Raw genomic sequence first — 26353 nt, forward strand, 5'->3', positions numbered from 1 at the left:
CTTTTGTTTTTTGGCTGCAGCAGCAGCAAGGCCCACAGGGCTGGCTAGCTGGCTAGCCAGCAAGCAGGTAGCAATGAAAGTAGGAATCTTTCTTTTTAACCCTGTAAGGGGGTGGTGCACTGTACCCGAAGATACTGCCATATCGGGTCAATGCATAGGGCGACGGAAGCAAGCTTCGAAATCGGCCCCCGTTCTCAAAAATCCATTTAATATATGGTCCCCAGATAGGGGACGTATCAGATATTAAACTGATAAGAACAGATTTTTTTTTTTTTTTTTTTTTTTTTTTTAAACCTTCAGGTTTGGACATTAAAACATCAAAATCCAACTCCATACTTCGTCACTTAGACTTTCTGAAGTAAAGTCCAACTCATCATTAGGTCTTTCTTTTTATTTTCAATTTCAAACAAACATAAATACCATCACCAATTACAAACTTACAAGATATCTCCATTTCAAAAACTTCCATATCCCCTCAGCATCCTTATCCCCCAAATTCTTCCTATCACACAAATAAACAACATATAACCTATCTAGAATCATCTTAATACAACCCTCCACCGACACGTTATTTCTTTTGAATACACATAAATTCCTAACATCCCAAAGTACTTCTTTAATAATGGCAAGCAACACAAAAAAAAACCCTTTCCTTATCTCTCCCTACCATACTAAGTCCAAACATAACCACATCATACGACATATACCTTATACCAGTCAATTCTTTAAACAGCAAACTCACCCCTTTCCACACACCTTGCGCCATTTCACAATTCCAAAATACATGCATCACACTCTCAATCCCATCACACCCATCTCTTGGACACCTCTCATACCTTCCAATCCCTCTATTTCTTTGAAATTCTCTTACCGGTAACGCACCATGCAAACTCTGCCATACTATCTCACGTTGTCTATTTGTTACTCCAACAGTCATTATACTCTTCCACACTCTCCCCACATCTACAGCTCTCACCATATTAATTGAACATTCAACTTCCTCTTTTTTAATGTACCCAATCATACTCTTTTTACTCACAAACACTTCTGGACCCACACCAATCAACCTATAATTCTCCAAAAATTTCACCACATATACATACCAACTAGGACACACAAAAGCATAAGGCACTCTCAAATCTCTTTCCAACCAACCCAATTTACATAACACACTGCCACCCAAATATCTCACCATACATGCACAACTCTTTTCACCTCCCATCATTCTTTTCAAAGCAAAAACAATATTCACACCCAGATACACATCAACATTCGGAAAGTCCATTCCTCCATTTTTACCATCTTTCATTACAATCTCTCTCTTAACTCTTTCCATCTTTGTACCCCACAAAAACACAAATAACATTCTTTTCACCTTTCGCAAAACCATATAACTTGGCGGAAACACAACAGCAACATATAACAGTATTGGCAAAATCACACTCTTCACTATCATAACCTTACCAACCATTGAAAACTCTCTCAACCTCCAAAAATTCAATTTCTTTTGCACTCTCTTCCCCACATCCTCCCAACTATTTCTACCATCCAACCGTTCATCCATCTTAACCCCCAACACTTGAATAGGCCCTTCCACCCCTTCCATACCAACATCCTCACTCTGAGTCACACCACCAAAACATTTATATTCACTCTTTCCCCAATTGACCTTAAAACCAGACGCACCACAAAACAGACTTACCAATAACTTGGATCTTCTTACAGCCGCAACAGATTCACTTACCACACATACATCATCCATATAAGCCAACACTTTAACCTCTTTACCACGACCCCCCGGAACTCTCACACCTCTCACACATTTATCCTTACGCAATAATTCTAATAATGGTTCCATAGCACAAATAAAAGCAATAGGTGACAAGGGACATCCCTGTCTCACCCCTGAACATACTTTAATCTCCTCAGTCATCCATCCATTAATCAGAATCTTACTATACACTTCCTTATACAACATTCTCACAATATTCACAAAATCACCTGGAAACCCCATTTTAACTAGCACCTTAAACAAAAACCCATGCGACAAACGGTCAAAAGCTTTTTCAAAATCAATTGACAACACACGAACCACCTGCTTTCTACACATACCATCCCACAATATATCTCTCAACAAACACAAATTCTCACTAATTCTTCTTCCTGGCACACCACACACTTGCTCCTCCCCAATCACTTGCTCTATCACGTCCCTCATTCTATTTGTAATCAGCTTTGCAAATATTTTATAATCCACATTCAACAAAGTTATCGGCCTCCAATTCCTTATATCATTCACATCCCCTTTCTTATAAATCAAAACCACTATCCCACTCTTCATACTTTCCACCAATCTTCCATTAGCCCACATATACTTAAAGATACTCTCCATATCATCCTTCAGTACATCCCACAATTTCACATAAAACTCAGCCGGCAACCCATCCTCTCCAGGAGTCTTATTTTTAGCCATACTATCAACCGTCCTTTTAATCTCTTCCATTCCAATCTCTCTCATTAAACTCTCATACTCATTACAATCTACCTTCTTATCAATCACTTCCAGCACTTCCTCAGCCAAACCCCTATCACACTGTTTGACTGCATATAAGTCCTCATAAAACTCTTTCACCACATTCAGTACAGCTTTGCCTCTCACCAAACCACCATCCTTATCATACACACTCACTAAATCATCCTTTCTCCCAATCACTTTCTTAAAAAAATATCTTGAACACTTTTCATCCTTCTCCAATTTGTCCACTTTTGCTCTGTACATTAACTCTTTTCCTCTTTCATTCAACCAATCCTTTATATCTCTTTTCACAGCATCAATCTTACCATCCACTCTCCATCCCTTCTTTTTCAACTTAATGAGAAACCCCAACCTTTTATTCAGCCATTCATACTTCTTTCTTTCCCTAGCTTTCCTTTTATAACCTTCCCTCTTGAAAAAAACCTTAGTTCTTTCTTTAACCCACTCCCACCAACACAATAAATCCAAAAATTCTTTTTTCTTCTCACACCATAACTTATACTTCTTAATATACCTATCATATACCTCCTTTTCATCCAACAGTTTCACATTAAGCTTCCAGTAACCCCTCCCACTTATGCAAATCTCATCCAACACCAAACCACAACTCACACGCTCATGATCAGAATAAATCACTCTCTCTTGCTTATACCACATACATCCTATCATTTTGGACACAAAACACATATCTAATCTTGACTCACTCCTTCCACTCTCAGCATGATATGTTGCTAACACAGGATTCACACCACACACTTCAACCACATCTCTTAACTTGAAATCACTCACCATACTCTTAAGCATATTTCCAGAAACATCCGCATCCCTCCCAATCTCACAGTTGAAATCACCTACTAACAACACTGGTTCCTTCCCAGACAAAAAACCCTTAATTATTTCAAACAAACCAACCCTCTCCTCCTTATTCACAGGTGCATAAACATTAATTAACTTAAACTTAAACCCATGTAACCCAACCTCCACCAACACACACCTTCCTTCCCTTAACACCATTTGACTACAAACTTTAAACTTATTATTCCTAAACAAAACCCCAACTCCATCATTTCTATTTACATTAGAGCAAGACCACACTGCTGGTCCATATCTCCACTCCTCCTTTTTTGGAGGAAAATCCAATCCACATTCCTGTAGACAAATTATGTCATTATTAGTTCCTGCCAATTCCTCCAGAATGGCCGCTCTTCTATTCTTATTTTTAAAGACTCTAACATTTGACAAACTAACCGAAAAAGACATATCAAATCAAATAACAACCCATAGGAAGAAAAAACCTAGAAGAGAGTTAATGAACTTTACGGCTCAGTGTCGAGGGAGAAGTTTCTTCTCCAATGCATTTATCCATTTCACCCTCAGATATTGCGGCAAAACGATTACTCGTCTCCACCACCGTCTGCTCCATCTTTTCACCACTGGCACCTCTCGCCGCCTTCCGTGGGGGACGAAAAAGATCTTCCTCTCTCTCTTTAGCACTTTCCTCTTCTGAATTCGACCATTCAACTTTTTGAGTGCCAGACACCTGAGGACTAGGCACCTCTTCAATTCTCACCTCCTCCTCCATCTCCTCTTCAATCTCCTCCTGCACCTTCTCTTCCACCACCGTTGCTTTCTCAATAATAGCAATCACACTCTCTTCTGCCATGTCTGCCTTTGCCTTTTCCCTTTTTTTAATTGCCAAATCTTTTCTGGCCTCTTTCTCCTTCTCCCTTTTAGCCACCTCCGGACAATTTCTATACACATGTCCAACAAGGCCACAAAGATCACAAGTTCTGGGCTGTGGACAAGCTCCCGCTTCATGCCCTGGCATTTTACAATTTCGGCACTTCTTATTACCTGGACAAGCCTCTTTAACATGTCCAAACAGCAAACAATCACGGCAAAACAATGGCTGGCCATAATAATAGACATAACCCCGGTTTCCGGCGATTGAAAAATTGGCCGGTGGGTGTTTCACTCCACCAATGCTCCCAGGATCCAGCTTCAGTTTTACAAAGAACTTCCATGTGCCATTAAACACACCCAAACTACTAGTTTGCTTCACTCCCCCTTGGACACTTTCACAGTAGATACTTAGAAAGTTCTTAATCATATCCGGGTCTAAGAATGGATTGTACATATGTACAAACAGAGTCTTCACTCCCATCTCAAACAGAGGAAAAAACTTTACATTTTCCAAGACAGGGTTATTGGCATTTCTTTTCAAACATTCATAGAAGTTCTGGCAATCAGCTTCATAGATGAAGGACACATCATATATTCCTTGCTTCCTATTCTCTTGCACACAGAACAAACTATCCATGCCAAAACCACCCAATTTCTCCACAAGTTCATGTCCAATGTACTCAATCCGATTCTTACCCCGGTCAGAAGTTTCCACCACAAAACGTACAGTCTTCTCAATCGCAGGGAGGTATTCCTTTCCAGCCATTGTTCTTCTCTTGTCTGTCGATTCCACAGTAAGATCACCACTCCGGATTCCTGCTCAGCAGAACACCCGCACCCCTGACCCAGACCAAGTTTACACTTGATCGGAGCCAAAAGGCCGAGAAGCGATAACCGTGAAAGGGGCGGGCCCAACAAGGTGCCCTTCATGGGCACTATCACTGCTTGCTGTCAGGGAGGCTGCCAGACAATTTTCCATGCACACTCTGGGCTGGGGGGCAGTCAACCACCAGTACACACAGCAGAACCTAAACCCATACCATTATTGCTAAGCAGCAAGACAGGGGCCCATTGCACTCCCACGGGGCCTTTTTAAATGCAATCCATAACCCGGATTTGCCAGGAACCCTTCTTACTCCTCCTACTTGCATGTGACACTGGGCTTAGGATCTGCATAGGAAACAGACACACAAGCACACACCTACCTTTGTTGCCTGCAGATGCCTCCTTGGCTGTCCCCAAACGGTATCAAACCAACACCCACGGGAAGCTGTAAGCATAGAGGACATGCCTGCACCCCATTGGACTTACCTGTGTGGGTTAAACCCGGGTTATTTGACAACCTATGGCGGTGATGGTTCTGCTCAGGCAGAGCAGTGCTGATGCTCCTCATAAAGCTGTCGCTGCTGTGAAGGTTCTAGGTGACATCACAAATCCCTATGGTTACATACACAACAAAGCTGGGTTGTTGTTGTTTACACTCTGCAAGGCCTGTGGAAGTGAGTGACATCATAGCACTGTAGTTCTGAGGGTTCTAGATGGATGCAACAATCTCCTGTTGCTTCTATGAAGGCCATAATAGACGACATCACCAAACAGCTCCATAGTCACATACACAGCAAAGGAGAGATGTTGTTTACACCTAGTGATGTCAGTGGTATTGAGTGACATCACAGCACAGTGCTAAGGCTCCTGGGCCTGGACACAGCAGCGGCTGCAATATCTCAACGGAGAATATGTTTATATATATGTGTGTGTGTGCGCGTATATATATATATATATATATATATATATATATATATATATATATATATATTTCTCCGCCGAAATCACTTTTAAACCCATTTCCACCTTTTTTTCCCTTCTCTTCCTCTTACTTTTTTTTCACGTTTTTTTACGTTTTTCTCCTTTTCGCCTCTTTTCTGGGCGTATTATTCTTCTTTTTCTTCTTTTTTTTCGTCTAATGCATACCCCATCAGTGCAGCAATGCTTATTCAATACCGCCAGCAGATGGAGACACTGGGGGATAATTTTCTAAGGATTTATACTGATTTTTCCTGTCTGAATTTGTCGCACAGAAAGTTGCAGGCCAAATATGTGTGACATTTCTGCGACTTTAGCTTCTAGAGCATTTTTACAACATTATACATAGGTGCTGAATACATAAAAAGCGACTGTTCAACGACAGACAAGTCGCATCGGCTGAAAGTAGGCCAGAATGTCAGTCCATGTTGGAGCAGGTTTAGATACAGTCTAAAGCATAGATCTCAAAGTCTGTGCACAGAATTTAGCAAGGGCCTCGCACCTTCTGATGCATCAGGTAGGTGCACAATAGCATAGCCTAACCCTCTGTACTTTGGTCTATATTGATGCGGGACATAGACAGCCAGCTGATGACCAATCCATTAGTGCAATGGATGGCTGGAAGCATTTGTCTTTGCCTTTGCAATACCACAGAAGCAATGCATGGTCAATGTACAGCAATGACACACCTGTGTGAACAGCCAGGAGACCCCCCCCCCCCCCCCCCATGTTATGTTACATAGTTACATAGTTAGTACGGTCGAAAAAAGACATATGTCCATCAAGTTCAACCAGGGAATTAAGGGGTAGGGGTGTGGCGCGATATTGGGGAAGGGATGAGATTTTATATTTCTTCATAAGCATTAATCTTATTTTGTCAATTAGGAACATTCAGCACCCACCCGCTATCAAGGCAGCTGCCTATCATGTCATGCCCTACCTGCACAGGTGTGCTGGCTACTCAAATGATCCAATTAAGGAGGCCATTTAGTCAGCAGCAGCAGAAGTCCTGTGCCTGGACGCTCCAACAGCGGCCAGACACAAGCAGAAGCAGAAGCAGCAGAAGCAGCAGCAGCAGCAGCAGCACCACCTTTTGTTTTTTGGCTGCAGCAGCAGCAAGGCCCACAGGGCTGGCTAGCTGGCTAGCCAGCAAGCAGGTAGCAATGAAAGTAGGAATCTTTCTTTTTAACCCTGTAAGGGGGTGGTGCACTGTACCCGAAGATACTGCCATATCGGGTCAATGCATAGGGCGACGGAAGCAAGCTTCGAAATCGGCCCCCGTTCTCAAAAATCCATTTAATATATGGTCCCCAGATAGGGGACGTATCAGATATTAAACTGATAAGAACAGATTTTTTTTTTTTTTTTTTTTTTAAAGCCGAGGAACGTGCTTTCGATTCACCCAAAGTGCAAGAAAAAGTGCAAACGTGTTACACTAAAAAAACGTGCACAAAGGATGCGGTCTATCGCAAGCCCTTCTCCGATAGGAGAGAGGCCCCCCAACAAACCTTACCCTTCGCCTCCGGACCAAAAGGTACCTGCGAGGTTCCAGGTTCGATGTCCCTTTTCGCCGAAGCTACTAGGGGACCACAAATGCTCCCGGCATCCCCCTTGGCGTTGGCCAAGGTATCTGCCCGCAGAGCCGATTACGGTAGGTACCCTGCCAAAGCAGGAGTACACGGGGTGTTTGCAGGGAGGTGCGGAACCTAATGGCCACACACACCTCCCCTAGACCGCCAGGAGGGACACCCAGAAGGGCTACCGCATCCTGACAAATCCTGTGAACACACAACACGCAAAAGGTGACACAGTGAGACAAAAAGGAAATAAATAAGTGAATGTGTGCAGATATACTGCCCGGACATCCGGCCGGATCTATAAAAATTTCTCTGATCCTAGCCAGAAGGCCGGGAATCAAGAGGTGAGTGCCACAAGGTGAAGAGATTATGGTGCCCGTGCTTCAACTCAGTGAGCCTATTCTCCCAGTGAGTTTCGGCACCTCGGGGTCACCACTCCCCGAGGCACAAAAGTACCTCGGCTCTAGACCCTCTCAGCCTCATGGCGAGACCCGGAGGGAACAGGTCACATCGGGGCAGCCGTCGAGCTGATTCCTCAGAACCAGTCCCGGAAAGCCCTGGTACACCTGCATCCTCCATGCAGCACCCATCCCCACCAGCATGAAAACTGATAAGAACAGATACTACACTTGATCTTAGCCAAAAGGCCGAGAAGCGATAACCGTGAAAGGGGCGGGCCCAACAAGGTGCCCTTCATGGGCACTATCACTGCTTGCTGTCAGGGAGGCTGCCAGACAATTTTCCATGCACACTCTGGGCTGGGGGGCAGTCAACCACCAGTACACACAGCAGAACCTAAACCCATACCATTATTGCTAAGCAGCAAGACAGGGGCCCATTGCACTCCCACGGGGCCTTTTTAAATGCAATCCATAACCCGGATTTGCCAGGAACCCTTCTTACTCCTCCTACTTGCATGTGACACTGGGCTTAGGATCTGCATAGGAAACACACACACAAGCACACACCTACCTTTGTTGCCTGCAGATGCCTCCTTGGCTGTCCCCAAACGGTATCAAACCAACACCCACGGGAAGCTGTAAGCATAGAGGACATGCCTGCACCCCATTGGACTTACCTGTGTGGGTTAAACCCGGGTTATTTGACAACCTATGGCGGTGATGGTTCTGCTCAGGCAGAGCAGTGCTGATGCTCCTCATAAAGCTGTCGCTGCTGTGAAGGTTCTAGGTGACATCACAAATCCCTATGGTTACATACACAACAAAGCTGGGTTGTTGTTGTTTACACTCTGCAAGGCCTGTGGAAGTGAGTGACATCATAGCACTGTAGTTCTGAGGGTTCTAGATGGATGCAACAATCTCCTGTTGCTTCTATGAAGGCCATAATAGACGACATCACCAAACAGCTCCATAGTCACATACACAGCAAAGGAGAGATGTTGTTTACACCTAGTGATGTCAGTGGTATTGAGTGACATCACAGCACAGTGCTAAGGCTCCTGGGCCTGGACACAGCAGCGGCTGCAATATCTCAACGGAGAATACGTTTATATATATGTGTGTGTGTGCGCGTATATATATATATATATATATATATATATATATATATATATATATATATATATATTTCTCCGCCGAAATCACTTTTAAACCCATTTCCACCTTTTTTTCCCTTCTCTTCCTCTTACTTTTTTTTCACGTTTTTTTACGTTTTTCTCCTTTTCGCCTCTTTTCTGGGCGTATTATTCTTCTTTTTCTTCTTTTTTTTCGTCTAATGCATACCCCATCAGTGCAGCAATGCTTATTCAATACCGCCAGCAGATGGAGACACTGGGGGATAATTTTCTAAGGATTTATACTGATTTTTCCTGTCTGAATTTGTCGCACAGAAAGTTGCAGGCCAAATATGTGTGACATTTCTGCGACTTTAGCTTCTAGAGCATTTTTACAACATTATACATAGGTGCTGAATACATAAAAAGCGACTGTTCAGCGACAGACAAGTCGCATCGGCTGAAAGTAGGCCAGAATGTCAGTCCATGTTGGAGCAGGTTTAGATACAGTCTAAAGTATAGATCTCAAAGTCTGTGCACAGAATTTAGCAAGGGCCTCGCACCTTCTGATGCATCAGGTAGGTGCACAATAGCATAGCCTAACCCTCTGTACTTTGGTCTATATTGATGCGGGACATAGACAGCCAGCTGATGACCAATCCATTAGTGCAATGGATGGCTGGAAACATTTGTCTTTGCCTTTGCAATACCACAGAAGCAATGCATGGTCAATGTACAGCAATGACACACCTGTGTGAACAGCCAGGAGACCCCCCCCCCCCCATGTTATGTTACATAGTTACATAGTTAGTACGGTCGAAAAAAGACATATGTCCATCAAGTTCAACCAGGGAATTAAGGGGTAGGGGTGTGGCGCGATATTGGGGAAGGGATGAGATTTTATATTTCTTCATAAGCATTAATCTTATTTTGTCAATTAGGAACATTCAGCACCCACCCGCTATCAAGGCAGCTGCCTATCATGTCATGCCCTACCTGCACAGGTGTACTGGCTACTCAAATGATCCAATTAAGGAGGCCATTTAGTCAGCAGCAGCAGAAGTCCTGTGCCTGGACGCTCCAACAGCGGCCAGACACAAGCAGAAGCAGAAGCAGCAGAAGCAGCAGCAGCACCACCTTTTGTTTTTTGGCTGCAGCAGCAGCAAGGCCCACAGGGCTGGCTAGCTGGCTAGCCAGCAAGCAGGTAGCAATGAAAGTAGGAATCTTTCTTTTTAACCCTGTAAGGGGGTGGTGCACTGTACCCGAAGATACTGCCATATCGGGTCAATGCATAGGGCGACGGAAGCAAGCTTCGAAATCGGCCCCCGTTCTCAAAAATCCATTTAATATATGGTCCCCAGATAGGGGACGTATCAGATATTAAACTGATAAGAACAGATACTACACTTGATCTTAGCCAAAAGGCCGAGAAGCGATAACCGTGAAAGGGGCGGGCCCAACAAGGTGCCCTTCATGGGCACTATCACTGCTTGCTGTCAGGGAGGCTGCCAGACAATTTTCCATGCACACTCTGGGCTGGGGGGCAGTCAACCACCAGTACACACAGCAGAACCTAAACCCATACCATTATTGCTAAGCAGCAAGACAGGGGCCCATTGCACTCCCACGGGGCCTTTTTAAATGCAATCCATAACCCGGATTTGCCAGGAACCCTTCTTACTCCTCCTACTTGCATGTGACACTGGGCTTAGGATCTGCATAGGAAACACACACACAAGCACACACCTACCTTTGTTGCCTGCAGATGCCTCCTTGGCTGTCCCCAAACGGTATCAAACCAACACCCACGGGAAGCTGTAAGCATAGAGGACATGCCTGCACCCCATTGGACTTACCTGTGTGGGTTAAACCCGGGTTATTTGACAACCTATGGCGGTGATGGTTCTGCTCAGGCAGAGCAGTGCTGATGCTCCTCATAAAGCTGTCGCTGCTGTGAAGGTTCTAGGTGACATCACAAATCCCTATGGTTACATACACAACAAAGCTGGGTTGTTGTTGTTTACACTCTGCAAGGCCTGTGGAAGTGAGTGACATCATAGCACTGTAGTTCTGAGGGTTCTAGATGGATGCAACAATCTCCTGTTGCTTCTATGAAGGCCATAATAGACGACATCACCAAACAGCTCCATAGTCACATACACAGCAAAGGAGAGATGTTGTTTACACCTAGTGATGTCAGTGGTATTGAGTGACATCACAGCACAGTGCTAAGGCTCCTGGGCCTGGACACAGCAGCGGCTGCAATATCTCAACGGAGAATACGTTTATATATATGTGTGTGTGTGCGCGTATATATATATATATATATATATATATATATATATATATATTTCTCCGCCGAAATCACTTTTAAACCCATTTCCACCTTTTTTTCCCTTCTCTTCCTCTTACTTTTTTTTCACGTTTTTTTACGTTTTTCTCCTTTTCGCCTCTTTTCTGGGCGTATTATTCTTCTTTTTCTTCTTTTTTTTCGTCTAATGCATACCCCATCAGTGCAGCAATGCTTATTCAATACCGCCAGCAGATGGAGACACTGGGGGATAATTTTCTAAGGATTTATACTGATTTTTCCTGTCTGAATTTGTCGCACAGAAAGTTGCAGGCCAAATATGTGTGACATTTCTGCGACTTTAGCTTCTAGAGCATTTTTACAACATTATACATAGGTGCTGAATACATAAAAAGCGACTGTTCAGCGACAGACAAGTCGCATCGGCTGAAAGTAGGCCAGAATGTCAGTCCATGTTGGAGCAGGTTTAGATACAGTCTAAAGTATAGATCTCAAAGTCTGTGCACAGAATTTAGCAAGGGCCTCGCACCTTCTGATGCATCAGGTAGGTGCACAATAGCATAGCCTAACCCTCTGTACTTTGGTCTATATTGATGCGGGACATAGACAGCCAGCTGATGACCAATCCATTAGTGCAATGGATGGCTGGAAGCATTTGTCTTTGCCTTTGCAATACCACAGAAGCAATGCATGGTCAATGTACAGCAATGACACACCTGTGTGAACAGCCAGGAGACCCCCCCCCCCCCCCCATGTTATGTTACATAGTTACATAGTTAGTACGGTCGAAAAAAGACATATGTCCATCAAGTTCAACCAGGGAATTAAGGGGTAGGGGTGTGGCGCGATATTGGGGAAGGGATGAGATTTTATATTTCTTCATAAGCATTAATCTTATTTTGTCAATTAGGAACATTCAGCACCCACCCGCTATCAAGGCAGCTGCCTATCATGTCATGCCCTACCTGCACAGGTGTGCTGGCTACTCAAATGATCCAATTAAGGAGGCCATTTAGTCAGCAGCAGCAGAAGTCCTGTGCCTGGACGCTCCAACAGCGGCCAGACACAAGCAGAAGCAGAAGCAGCAGAAGCAGCAGCAGCACCACCTTTTGTTTTTTGGCTGCAGCAGCAGCAAGGCCCACAGGGCTGGCTAGCTGGCTAGCCAGCAAGCAGGTAGCAATGAAAGTAGGAATCTTTCTTTTTAACCCTGTAAGGGGGTGGTGCACTGTACCCGAAGATACTGCCATATCGGGTCAATGCATAGGGCGACGGAAGCAAGCTTCGAAATCGGCCCCCGTTCTCAAAAATCCATTTAATATATGGTCCCCAGATAGGGGACGTATCAGATATTAAACTGATAAGAACAGATACTACACTTGATCTTAGCCAAAAGGCCGAGAAGCGATAACCGTGAAAGGGGCGGGCCCAACAAGGTGCCCTTCATGGGCACTATCACTGCTTGCTGTCAGGGAGGCTGCCAGACAATTTTCCATGCACACTCTGGGCTGGGGGGCAGTCAACCACCAGTACACACAGCAGAACCTAAACCCATACCATTATTGCTAAGCAGCAAGACAGGGGCCCATTGCACTCCCACGGGGCCTTTTTAAATGCAATCCATAACCCGGATTTGCCAGGAACCCTTCTTACTCCTCCTACTTGCATGTGACACTGGGCTTAGGATCTGCATAGGAAACACACACACAAGCACACACCTACCTTTGTTGCCTGCAGATGCCTCCTTGGCTGTCCCCAAACGGTATCAAACCAACACCCACGGGAAGCTGTAAGCATAGAGGACATGCCTGCACCCCATTGGACTTACCTGTGTGGGTTAAACCCGGGTTATTTGACAACCTATGGCGGTGATGGTTCTGCTCAGGCAGAGCAGTGCTGATGCTCCTCATAAAGCTGTCGCTGCTGTGAAGGTTCTAGGTGACATCACAAATCCCTATGGTTACATACACAACAAAGCTGGGTTGTTGTTGTTTACACTCTGCAAGGCCTGTGGAAGTGAGTGACATCATAGCACTGTAGTTCTGAGGGTTCTAGATGGATGCAACAATCTCCTGTTGCTTCTATGAAGGCCATAATAGACGACATCACCAAACAGCTCCATAGTCACATACACAGCAAAGGAGAGATGTTGTTTACACCTAGTGATGTCAGTGGTATTGAGTGACATCACAGCACAGTGCTAAGGCTCCTGGGCCTGGACACAGCAGCGGCTGCAATATCTCAACGGAGAATACGTTTATATATATGTGTGTGTGTGCGCGTATATATATATATATATATATATATATATATATATATATATATATATATATATATTTCTCCGCCGAAATCACTTTTAAACCCATTTCCACCTTTTTTTCCCTTCTCTTCCTCTTACTTTTTTTTCACGTTTTTTTACGTTTTTCTCCTTTTCGCCTCTTTTCTGGGCGTATTATTCTTCTTTTTCTTCTTTTTTTCCGTCTAATGCATACCCCATCAGTGCAGCAATGCTTATTCAATACCGCCAGCAGATGGAGACACTGGGGGATAATTTTCTAAGGATTTATACTGATTTTTCCTGTCTGAATTTGTCGCACAGAAAGTTGCAGGCCAAATATGTGTGACATTTCTGCGACTTTAGCTTCTAGAGCATTTTTACAACATTATACATAGGTGCTGAATACATAAAAAGCGACTGTTCAGCGACAGACAAGTCGCATCGGCTGAAAGTAGGCCAGAATGTCAGTCCATGTTGGAGCAGGTTTAGATACAGTCTAAAGTATAGATCTCAAAGTCTGTGCACAGAATTTAGCAAGGGCCTCGCACCTTCTGATGCATCAGGTAGGTGCACAATAGCATAGCCTAACCCTCTGTACTTTGGTCTATATTGATGCGGGACATAGACAGCCAGCTGATGACCAATCCATTAGTGCAATGGATGGCTGGAAACATTTGTCTTTGCCTTTGCAATACCACAGAAGCAATGCATGGTCAATGTACAGCAATGACACACCTGTGTGAACAGCCAGGAGACCCCCCCCCCCCCATGTTATGTTACATAGTTACATAGTTAGTACGGTCGAAAAAAGACATATGTCCATCAAGTTCAACCAGGGAATTAAGGGGTAGGGGTGTGGCGCGATATTGGGGAAGGGATGAGATTTTATATTTCTTCATAAGCATTAATCTTATTTTGTCAATTAGGAACATTCAGCACCCACCCGCTATCAAGGCAGCTGCCTATCATGTCATGCCCTACCTGCACAGGTGTGCTGGCTACTCAAATGATCCAATTAAGGAGGCCATTTAGTCAGCAGCAGCAGAAGTCCTGTGCCTGGACGCTCCAACAGCGGCCAGACACAAGCAGAAGCAGAAGCAGCAGAAGCAGCAGCAGCACCACCTTTTGTTTTTTGGCTGCAGCAGCAGCAAGGCCCACAGGGCTGGCTAGCTGGCTAGCCAGCAAGCAGGTAGCAATGAAAGTAGGAATCTTTCTTTTTAACCCTGTAAGGGGGTGGTGCACTGTACCCGAAGATACTGCCATATCGGGTCAATGCATAGGGCGACGGAAGCAAGCTTCGAAATCGGCCCCCGTTCTCAAAAATCCATTTAATATATGGTCCCCAGATAGGGGACGTATCAGATATTAAACTGATAAGAACAGATACTACACTTGATCTTAGCCAAAAGGCCGAGAAGCGATAACCGTGAAAGGGGCGGGCCCAACAAGGTGCCCTTCATGGGCACTATCACTGCTTGCTGTCAGGGAGGCTGCCAGACAATTTTCCATGCACACTCTGGGCTGGGGGGCAGTCAACCACCAGTACACACAGCAGAACCTAAACCCATACCATTATTGCTAAGCAGCAAGACAGGGGCCCATTGCACTCCCACGGGGCCTTTTTAAATGCAATCCATAACCCGGATTTGCCAGGAACCCTTCTTACTCCTCCTACTTGCATGTGACACTGGGCTTAGGATCTGCATAGGAAACACACACACAAGCACACACCTACCTTTGTTGCCTGCAGATGCCTCCTTGGCTGTCCCCAAACGGTATCAAACCAACACCCACGGGAAGCTGTAAGCATAGAGGACATGCCTGCACCCCATTGGACTTACCTGTGTGGGTTAAACCCGGGTTATTTGACAACCTATGGCGGTGATGGTTCTGCTCAGGCAGAGCAGTGCTGATGCTCCTCATAAAGCTGTCGCTGCTGTGAAGGTTCTAGGTGACATCACAAATCCCTATGGTTACATACACAACAAAGCTGGGTTGTTGTTGTTTACACTCTGCAAGGCCTGTGGAAGTGAGTGACATCATAGCACTGTAGTTCTGAGGGTTCTAGATGGATGCAACAATCTCCTGTTGCTTCTATGAAGGCCATAATAGACGACATCACCAAACAGCTCCATAGTCACATACACAGCAAAGGAGAGATGTTGTTTACACCTAGTGATGTCAGTGGTATTGAGTGACATCACAGCACAGTGCTAAGGCTCCTGGGCCTGGACACAGCAGCGGCTGCAATATCTCAACGGAGAATACGTTTATATATATGTGTGTGTGTGCGCGTATATATATATATATATATATATATATATATATATATATATATATATATTTCTCCGCCGAAATCACTTTTAAACCCATTTCCACCTTTTTTTCCCTTCTCTTCCTCTTACTTTTTTTTCACGTTTTTTTACGTTTTTCTCCTTTTCGCCTCTTTTCTGGGCGTATTATTCTTCTTTTTCTTCTTTTTTTCCGTCTAATGCATACCCCATCAGTGCAGCAATGCTTATTCAATACCGCCAGCAGATGGAGACACTGGGGGATAATTTTCTAAGGATTTATACTGATTTTTCCTGTCTGAATTTGTCGCACAGAAAGTTGCAGGCCAAATATGTGTGACATTTCTGCGACTTTAGCTTCTAGAGCATTTTTACAACATTATACATAGGTGCTGAATACATAAAAAGCGACTGTTCAGCGACAGACAAGTCGCATCGGCTGAAAGTAGGCCAGAATGTCAGTCCATGTTGGAGCAGGTTTAGATACAGTCTAAAGTATAGATCTCAAAGTCTGTGCACAGAATTTAGCAAGGGCCTCGCACCTTCTGATGCATCAGGTAGGTGCACAATAGCATAGCCTAACCCTCTGTACTTTGGTCTATATTGATGCGGGACATAGACAGCCAGCTGATGACCAATCCATTAGTGCAATGGATGGCTGGAAACATTTGTCTTTGCCTTTGCAATACCACAGAAGCAATGCATGGTCAATGTACAGCAATGACACACCTGTGTGAACAGCCAGGAGACCCCCCCCCCCCCATGTTATGTTACATAGTTACATAGTTAGTACGGTCGAAAAAAGACATATGTCCATCAAGTTCAACCAGGGAATTAAGGGGTAGGGGTGTGGCGCGATATTGGGGAAGGGATGAGATTTTATATTTCTTCATAAGCATTAATCTTATTTTGTCAATTAGGAACATTCAGCACCCACCCGCTATCAAGGCAGCTGCCTATCATGTCATGCCCTACCTGCACAGGTGTGCTGGCTACTCAAATGATCCAATTAAGGAGGCCATTTAGTCAGCAGCAGCAGAAGTCCTGTGCCTGGACGCTCCAACAGCGGCCAGACACAAGCAGAAGCAGAAGCAGCAGAAGCAGCAGCAGCACCACCTTTTGTTTTTTGGCTGCAGCAGCAGCAAGGCCCACAGGGCTGGCTAGCTGGCTAGCCAGCAAGCAGGTAGCAATGAAAGTAGGAATCTTTCTTTTTAACCCTGTAAGGGGGTGGTGCACTGTACCCGAAGATACTGCCATATCGGGTCAATGCATAGGGCGACGGAAGCAAGCTTCGAAATCGGCCCCCGTTCTCAAAAATCCATTTAATATATGGTCCCCAGATAGGGGACGTATCAGATATTAAACTGATAAGAACAGATACTACACTTGATCTTAGCCAAAAGGCCGAGAAGCGATAACCGTGAAAGGGGCGGGCCCAACAAGGTGCCCTTCATGGGCACTATCACTGCTTGCTGTCAGGGAGGCTGCCAGACAATTTTCCATGCACACTCTGGGCTGGGGGGCAGTCAACCACCAGTACACACAGCAGAACCTAAACCCATACCATTATTGCTAAGCAGCAAGACAGGGGCCCATTGCACTCCCACGGGGCCTTTTTAAATGCAATCCATAACCCGGATTTGCCAGGAACCCTTCTTACTCCTCCTACTTGCATGTGACACTGGGCTTAGGATCTGCATAGGAAACACACACACAAGCACACACCTACCTTTGTTGCCTGCAGATGCCTCCTTGGCTGTCCCCAAACGGTATCAAACCAACACCCACGGGAAGCTGTAAGCATAGAGGACATGCCTGCACCCCATTGGACTTACCTGTGTGGGTTAAACCCGGGTTATTTGACAACCTATGGCGGTGATGGTTCTGCTCAGGCAGAGCAGTGCTGATGCTCCTCATAAAGCTGTCGCTGCTGTGAAGGTTCTAGGTGACATCACAAATCCCTATGGTTACATACACAACAAAGCTGGGTTGTTGTTGTTTACACTCTGCAAGGCCTGTGGAAGTGAGTGACATCATAGCACTGTAGTTCTGAGGGTTCTAGATGGATGCAACAATCTCCTGTTGCTTCTATGAAGGCCATAATAGACGACATCACCAAACAGCTCCATAGTCACATACACAGCAAAGGAGAGATGTTGTTTACACCTAGTGATGTCAGTGGTATTGAGTGACATCACAGCACAGTGCTAAGGCTCCTGGGCCTGGACACAGCAGCGGCTGCAATATCTCAACGGAGAATACGTTTATATATATGTGTGTGTGTGCGCGTATATATATATATATATATATATATATATATATATATATATATTTCTCCGCCGAAATCACTTTTAAACCCATTTCCACCTTTTTTTCCCTTCTCTTCCTCTTACTTTTTTTTCACGTTTTTTTACGTTTTTCTCCTTTTCGCCTCTTTTCTGGGCGTATTATTCTTCTTTTTCTTCTTTTTTTTCGTCTAATGCATACCCCATCAGTGCAGCAATGCTTATTCAATACCGCCAGCAGATGGAGACACTGGGGGATAATTTTCTAAGGATTTATACTGATTTTTCCTGTCTGAATTTGTCGCACAGAAAGTTGCAGGCCAAATATGTGTGACATTTCTGCGACTTTAGCTTCTAGAGCATTTTTACAACATTATACATAGGTGCTGAATACATAAAAAGCGACTGTTCAGCGACAGACAAGTCGCATCGGCTGAAAGTAGGCCAGAATGTCAGTCCATGTTGGAGCAGGTTTAGATACAGTCTAAAGTATAGATCTCAAAGTCTGTGCACAGAATTTAGCAAGGGCCTCGCACCTTCTGATGCATCAGGTAGGTGCACAATAGCATAGCCTAACCCTCTGTACTTTGGTCTATATTGATGCGGGACATAGACAGCCAGCTGATGACCAATCCATTAGTGCAATGGATGGCTGGAAGCATTTGTCTTTGCCTTTGCAATACCACAGAAGCAATGCATGGTCAATGTACAGCAATGACACACCTGTGTGAACAGCCAGGAGACCCCCCCCCCCCCCCCCATGTTATGTTACATAGTTACATAGTTAGTACGGTCGAAAAAAGACATATGTCCATCAAGTTCAACCAGGGAATTAAGGGGTAGGGGTGTGGCGCGATATTGGGGAAGGGATGAGATTTTATATTTCTTCATAAGCATTAATCTTATTTTGTCAATTAGGAACATTCAGCACCCACCCGCTATCAAGGCAGCTGCCTATCATGTCATGCCCTACCTGCACAGGTGTGCTGGCTACTCAAATGATCCAATTAAGGAGGCCATTTAGTCAGCAGCAGCAGAAGTCCTGTGCCTGGACGCTCCAACAGCGGCCAGACACAAGCAGAAGCAGAAGCAGCAGAAGCAGCAGCAGCACCACCTTTTGTTTTTTGGCTGCAGCAGCAGCAAGGCCCACAGGGCTGGCTAGCTGGCTAGCCAGCAAGCAGGTAGCAATGAAAGTAGGAATCTTTCTTTTTAACCCTGTAAGGGGGTGGTGCACTGTACCCGAAGATACTGCCATATCGGGTCAATGCATAGGGCGACGGAAGCAAGCTTCGAAATCGGCCCCCGTTCTCAAAAATCCATTTAATATATGGTCCCCAGATAGGGGACGTATCAGATATTAAACTGATAAGAACAGATACTACACTTGATCTTAGCCAAAAGGCCGAGAAGCGATAACCGTGAAAGGGGCGGGCCCAACAAGGTGCCCTTCATGGGCACTATCACTGCTTGCTGTCAGGGAGGCTGCCAGACAATTTTCCATGCACACTCTGGGCTGGGGGGCAGTCAACCACCAGTACACACAGCAGAACCTAAACCCATACCATTATTGCTAAGCAGCAAGACAGGGGCCCATTGCACTCCCACGGGGCCTTTTTAAATGCAATCCATAACCCGGATTTGCCAGGAACCCTTCTTACTCCTCCTACTTGCATGTGACACTGGGCTTAGGATCTGCATAGGAAACACACACACAAGCACACACCTACCTTTGTTGCCTGCAGATGCCTCCTTGGCTGTCCCCAAACGGTATCAAACCAACACCCACGGGAAGCTGTAAGCATAGAGGACATGCCTGCACCCCATTGGACTTACCTGTGTGGGTTAAACCCGGGTTATTTGACAACCTATGGCGGTGATGGTTCTGCTCAGGCAGAGCAGTGCTGATGCTCCTCATAAAGCTGTCGCTGCTGTGAAGGTTCTAGGTGACATCACAAATCCCTATGGTTACATACACAACAAAGCTGGGTTGTTGTTGTTTACACTCTGCAAGGCCTGTGGAAGTGAGTGACATCATAGCACTGTAGTTCTGAGGGTTCTAGATGGATGCAACAATCTCCTGTTGCTTCTATGAAGGCCATAATAGACGACATCACCAAACAGCTCCATAGTCACATACACAGCAAAGGAGAGATGTTGTTTACACCTAGTGATGTCAGTGGTATTGAGTGACATCACAGCACAGTGCTAAGGCTCCTGGGCCTGGACACAGCAGCGGCTGCAATATCTCAACGGAGAATACGTTTATATATATGTGTGTGTGTGCGCGTATATATATATATATATATATATATATATATATATTTCTCCGCCGAAATCACTTTTAAACCCATTTCCACCTTTTTTTCCCTTCTCTTCCTCTTACTTTTTTTTCAAGTTTTTTTACGTTTTTCTCCTTTTCGCCTCTTTTCTGGGCGTATTATTCTTCTTTTTCTTCTTTTTTTTCGTCTAATGCATACCCCATCAGTGCAGCAATGCTTATTCAATACCGCCAGCAGATGGAGACACTGGGGGATAATTTTCTAAGGATTTATACTGATTTTTCCTGTCTGAATTTGTCGCACAGAAAGTTGCAGGCCAAATATGTGTGACATTTCTGCGACTTTAGCTTCTAGAGCATTTTTACAACATTATACATAGGTGCTGAATACATAAAAAGCGACTGTTCAGCGACAGACAAGTCGCATCGGCTGAAAGTAGGCCAGAATGTCAGTCCATGTTGGAGCAGGTTTAGATACAGTCTAAAGTATAGATCTCAAAGTCTGTGCACAGAATTTAGCAAGGGCCTCGCACCTTCTGATGCATCAGGTAGGTGCACAATAGCATAGCCTAACCCTCTGTACTTTGGTCTATATTGATGCGGGACATAGACAGCCAGCTGATGACCAATCCATTAGTGCAATGGATGGCTGGAAGCATTTGTCTTTGCCTTTGCAATACCACAGAAGCAATGCATGGTCAATGTACAGCAATGACACACCTGTGTGAACAGCCAGGAGACCCCCCCCCCCCCCCCCCATGTTATGTTACATAGTTACATAGTTAGTACGGTCGAAAAAAGACATATGTCCATCAAGTTCAACCAGGGAATTAAGGGGTAGGGGTGTGGCGCGATATTGGGGAAGGGATGAGATTTTATATTTCTCCATAAGCATTAATCTTATTTTGTCAATTAGGAACATTCAGCACCCACCCGCTATCAAGGCAGCTGCCTATCATGTCATGCCCTACCTGCACAGGTGTGCTGGCTACTCAAATGATCCAATTAAGGAGGCCATTTAGTCAGCAGCAGCAGAAGTCCTGTGCCTGGACGCTCCAACAGCGGCCAGACACAAGCAGAAGCAGAAGCAGCAGAAGCAGCAGCAGCACCACCTTTTGTTTTTTGGCTGCAGCAGCAGCAAGGCCCACAGGGCTGGCTAGCTGGCTAGCCAGCAAGCAGGTAGCAATGAAAGTAGGAATCTTTCTTTTTAACCCTGTAAGGGGGTGGTGCACTGTACCCGAAGATACTGCCATATCGGGTCAATGCATAGGGCGACGGAAGCAAGCTTCGAAATCGGCCCCCGTTCTCAAAAATCCATTTAATATATGGTCCCCAGATAGGGGACGTATCAGATATTAAACTGATAAGAACAGATAAGGTTTCAACAAAATTTTATTGAATAAATAAGAAACCATACAAAATTTAAAATGCAAAATAATAAAAGGTTCACAAAAGTTTTAAAATACAAATAATAAAACCAGTAATAAAAGGAGAAAAAATAAAAATGGCAGGATAAAACATTATACAAATGTCATAAAAACTGATTATACTGTTATTTCGTTCCATAGAGGCAGACACCACATGGATGCTGCCTCGCTGGCCCCCAACTGTTTCTTGTCTCTTAGGTAATAGATGTACATCTCACTCAGGGCCAGCTTCATACAGTTTTTAACATCAATAAAATCATGTTTAAAAAGTAAGATGTTCCTAACTTTCCAGATGGCATTTTTAAAACAATTAATAATCATCCAGCAGATCATCTGCTGTTTAAAATTGGGGCAGTTAAAAAGACCGTAAAAGACACATTCGTGATTAAAATCTTTTAGGCCGCAGGCCCACTTCAAAAGTGGGCCTACCTTCCTCCAAAGCTCCCGTGCAAAAGGGCAGTTCCAAAATATGTGCAGCACCGTTTCGTCCACTCCGCAGCCATCTCTCGGGCACTTGGCTCTCGCCACCAGTCCTCGCCTGTGCTGAAACTCACGAGTAGGGAGGCACTGGTGGACGATTGCCCAGGCAAGATCCCTGTGTACATTCGCCAGAAACTTCCCGTACACGTTCCGCCATACCTTTTTGGATCTTGCCTGTGTGAAATTGGACACTGCCAGGGTAACCTCACTCCGCCTGAGGATATTTGATACCTTTCTCTGGTCCCCCAGTATGTCAGGCTCCAAATCTTGGAGACCTAGGAGCCTGACTGTCTTTTCCAACACCACATAATGTTTTGGGGGACACAGAAGCACCGGAGCGTTCAGAGGGATGCGCAACCATCTTTTAAAAACCATGCCCGCAGCGTACCTTAAAAAGCAGCTAAAAATGCCATCGGATTTAATAATTTTAAAACAGAAACAGAAATACTTTATGTAAAAGAAAGTAAAAAGGTTAGGAACATCTTTCCCGCCATTATCTTTACTTTTGTACATAAAATCACGCTTTAATTTCTCCATTTTTGAACCCCATAAAAAAGTAAAAACAATTCTAGTTACTTTTTTAATGTATAAAATAGATGGAGGAAATACCATGGCAATGTATAGCATAATAGGGAGTAAAACCATCTTTATTATTAAAATCTTCCCCTCCATGGTAAGGTTTCTAAGATTCCACATTAAAATCTTCTTCTCCATCTTAGCTATAGCTGAATCCCAGTTAGGGCTCCCATCATTGACCTGGTTAAAAACAATACCTAAAACTTTAATTTGATCCTGTTGCATTGTGACTCCTGGGGTGATGGATGAATCCCAGGAGCCAATATAAAAACAGTCACATTTATCTGTGTTTAGCTTAAAACCAGAGACCTCGCAGAAATAGCTGGTGTTCCTCAATGCCCCCCTCATGGATGGAGAGTCCGGGCACAGTATGGTGACATCATCCATGTACCCCAACACCTTTAGATGGGTCCCTCCTCCACCAGGTATCGGTACGCCTCTTACTACCCGGTCTTTTCTGAGGAGGGCCATCAGTGGTTCGATTGCGCAAATAAAAAGGAGTGGGGACAGGGGGCAGCCCTGTTTGACACCTGATAAAAGAGGAACACCGCTGGTTAAAAAGCCATTAACAGAGACTTGACTAAAACAGGATCGGTATAAAAGCATGATTCGGCTTAAAATCGTTTCAGGCACTGCCATCTTTTTAAGAACTAAAAACAGGTATTCATGGGAGACCCTATCAAAGGCTTTTTCAAAGTCTAAGGATAAAATTGCTACAGTTTGATTTCTATCCTTAAAATACCATAAAACATCTCTTAAAATATTTAGGGATTCAGCTATAGACCTTCCAGGTACCCCACAAACCTGATTTGGGTGAATTAATTTATGAATAAAAGGTTTAAAACGGACAGCTAATAACTTGGCTAAAACTTTATAATCAACATTTAAAAGTGTGATGGGGCGCCAATTTTTTAGCATATCCTTTTCACCCTTTTTAAAAAGTAATGATACAATCCCCCTCCTCCAGGAAGGGGGAAGTTCATTAACAATAAAAGTTTCTTTATACAATAAAACCATATCATCCTTTAAAATATCCCAAAAAGCTAAATAAAATTCGATGGGTAAACCATCTTCCCCAGGGGCCTTCCCACTAGAAAAACTTTTAAAAACAAATAAAAGTTCATCTAAGTTAAGATCACGGGATAAAACCTCCTGGTCTAAAACATCTAGCTTAAAATCAAGGGAATTAAGAACATGTTCTAAAAAGGATGGATTAAGATCTTTCTTATTAAAAAGAAGCTGGTAGAAGTTAAAAACTGCATCTAACATGCCTTTTGGAGTGGATTCACCCTCAAGGTTTTGGATGATATCCCTCCTATTCATCACTTTTTTAAAAAAGAAACGGGAACATTTCTCGCCCTCCTCCAGGTGCTGCACATGTGAGTTAAAAATGATTTGTTTCCCTTTCTTTTCTATGGCATGTTTTATTTCAGTTTTAAGGTTTAAAATATCATTTTCTACATCCATACCAGCTTCTTTCAATTTAAAAAGTACATTTAAACGCATGTTAAGAACATAAAACCACTGTTTTTCCATTTTTGCCTTCTTCTTACCTGCTTTGATAAAAAAAAATCTGATTTTAGATTTGGTGCCCTCCCACCAGTGCAGCATAGGCTCGTGGGGTTTTCTTTGTGATTGCCAGCATTGGTAGGTCCGCACAAACTCCTCTTTTATCTCAGGGTCCTCTAGGAGTGTGGTGTTTAATCTCCAGAGGCCCCTTTTTGCTTTTTGCTCCCCCTCTAGCTCCAGGCCCACCAAGAGGAGCTTATGATCAGAGAAGATATTCTGCTCGAGCGTGCATTTCAGGGGTTTAAAAGCTCTAGAGGAAAAAATAAAATCGATTCTGGAGCTCACTCTTCCATTGGACCATGTGGCGCCTGGGTCCTCCGGCAAGAGATCCTTCCAGCAATCTTTCAAATTAAAATCATCAATAAAATTTTTAAGCAGGTAAGAAGTGCGGTCTTTACGATTAATATCCCCACCCTGCCGGTGTTCCCCATCACGTATGCAGTTAAAATCACCTCCCACCAGCAGGGGGGAAGACCCAACACAAAACAGTGGTAAAATTTCAAATAGTTCTGCCCGCTCCTGTTTATCAGGAGGGGCATACACATTTAAAACACGAATTAAAAGTCCATTAAAATATAGATGAATTAAAAGAGCTCTGCCAGGCACAATCTCAGTTACTGTATGAATAGAAAAGGACTGGCCTCGGCAGAGCAGCCCAACACCCACAGAACGACAGTCATTTGCACCGGACCATATGGATGGGCCCAGCTTCCAGTCTTCTTTTAAGTCTTTATAGTCCATTTTACTAGGGATTCCACATTCTTGTAGCAGGCAAAGGTCAAAGTCACATGTCTCTAGATAAGAAAATAAAGCAGCCCTGCGATCAGGGCTCTTTAAGGACCTCACATTGAGTGAGGCAATTTTTACAGGGATAGGCATAGTTTATGGAGAGTCCGTGCTTGGAGAATCAAAGTCAATAATAAGCTGCGTACCGTCATCCCCCGCCTGCGGGGTCATCAGCTCCTTGATGTTCTGAGGGTCGGAGCTTGAGATCGATGATGCCCCGACCCTGAGCTCGCTCTCGTCCGAACTACGGCACGCCGCTTTCCTTTGAATGTCTTCCTCTTCTTCTTCTCTTTGTCTTTTAAATGTCACACTGCTGTCCATATCCTCTGTGTTGCTCTCACTCGATGTAATCTCTGGCCCCCGGCTGATGGATCTGCGTCTTCTTTCATCATTTGACGACTGGAACTGCTGCACAGGGGCCTGTGAGGCCTCTTTTCCGGAACCTTTGCCGCTACCTTGGGAAGTTTTCATCGCTTGTTCCCCAGCAAGCGTTGCTGAGGACTGTTGCTCCAACTTCCCCATCGATCGACGATGGCCAGTTTTACCCACCGGGTCCACTGCTGGCGGGGCAGCAAACCCTGGTTTGGCGCCACTTGTCTTCTTGGCCCTGTCCTGTATAGGCGGAGTAACAGGACCGGGCTCAGACCTGGCCACCTGGCTCCCCTTCCGGCGGGCTTTCACCGGGGCCTCTTCGTCCGGAGCAGGGCGACCCTGGGCCAAGCCAGTACCTGGCTTATGCTGCAATTTTGGGTCCACTTTTGCCCCCACCGAGGCCCGTCGGCTGCCACCCGCCACAGGTGAGCCCCCTTCAGAAGTTTCGGCGGGCTCTTGAGCCAGGTAGGAAGTCGATCGACGTCTTTCAATTTCCCGGGCAGTAAACTCGATCACCCGCCCGGGCTTCGTGGAATCCCCATGGCCTCCCCCTAGCACTACCACCGGTGGGCCCCCCGATGGAGCACCAGA

General features: G+C 44.7%; 8 non-coding genes and 1 pseudogene across 8 annotated transcripts; all 9 read right to left on the reverse strand.

Moving 5' to 3' along the window:
* Nucleotides 1–109: 109 nt before the first annotated feature.
* LOC130312604 (U2 spliceosomal RNA) lies at nucleotides 110–297 on the reverse strand. Its single transcript, XR_008860711.1, has one exon. It is a non-coding gene; the product is annotated as a U2 spliceosomal RNA (small nuclear RNA).
* Nucleotides 298–7221: 6924 nt separating this feature from the next.
* On the reverse strand, nucleotides 7222–7405 carry LOC130312598 (U2 spliceosomal RNA). The gene has a single exon (XR_008860706.1). It is a non-coding gene; the product is annotated as a U2 spliceosomal RNA (small nuclear RNA).
* Nucleotides 7406–8138: 733 nt separating this feature from the next.
* Nucleotides 8139–8258, reverse strand: LOC130312610 (U2 spliceosomal RNA; annotated as a pseudogene).
* Nucleotides 8259–10358: 2100 nt separating this feature from the next.
* On the reverse strand, nucleotides 10359–10549 carry LOC130312525 (U2 spliceosomal RNA). Its single transcript, XR_008860638.1, has one exon. It is a non-coding gene; the product is annotated as a U2 spliceosomal RNA (small nuclear RNA).
* Nucleotides 10550–12638: 2089 nt separating this feature from the next.
* On the reverse strand, nucleotides 12639–12829 carry LOC130312526 (U2 spliceosomal RNA). The gene has a single exon (XR_008860639.1). It is a non-coding gene; the product is annotated as a U2 spliceosomal RNA (small nuclear RNA).
* Nucleotides 12830–14929: 2100 nt separating this feature from the next.
* LOC130312527 (U2 spliceosomal RNA) lies at nucleotides 14930–15120 on the reverse strand. The gene has a single exon (XR_008860640.1). It is a non-coding gene; the product is annotated as a U2 spliceosomal RNA (small nuclear RNA).
* A 2094-nt stretch (nucleotides 15121–17214) lies between these two features.
* Nucleotides 17215–17405, reverse strand: LOC130312528 (U2 spliceosomal RNA). Its single transcript, XR_008860641.1, has one exon. It is a non-coding gene; the product is annotated as a U2 spliceosomal RNA (small nuclear RNA).
* A 2092-nt stretch (nucleotides 17406–19497) lies between these two features.
* LOC130312529 (U2 spliceosomal RNA) lies at nucleotides 19498–19688 on the reverse strand. Its single transcript, XR_008860642.1, has one exon. It is a non-coding gene; the product is annotated as a U2 spliceosomal RNA (small nuclear RNA).
* A 2085-nt stretch (nucleotides 19689–21773) lies between these two features.
* Nucleotides 21774–21959, reverse strand: LOC130312580 (U2 spliceosomal RNA). The gene has a single exon (XR_008860690.1). It is a non-coding gene; the product is annotated as a U2 spliceosomal RNA (small nuclear RNA).
* Nucleotides 21960–26353: the final 4394 nt, after the last annotated feature.

This window comes from Hyla sarda, unplaced genomic scaffold (assembly GCF_029499605.1).
Source record: "Hyla sarda isolate aHylSar1 unplaced genomic scaffold, aHylSar1.hap1 scaffold_172, whole genome shotgun sequence".
NCBI lineage: Eukaryota > Metazoa > Chordata > Amphibia > Anura > Hylidae > Hyla > Hyla sarda.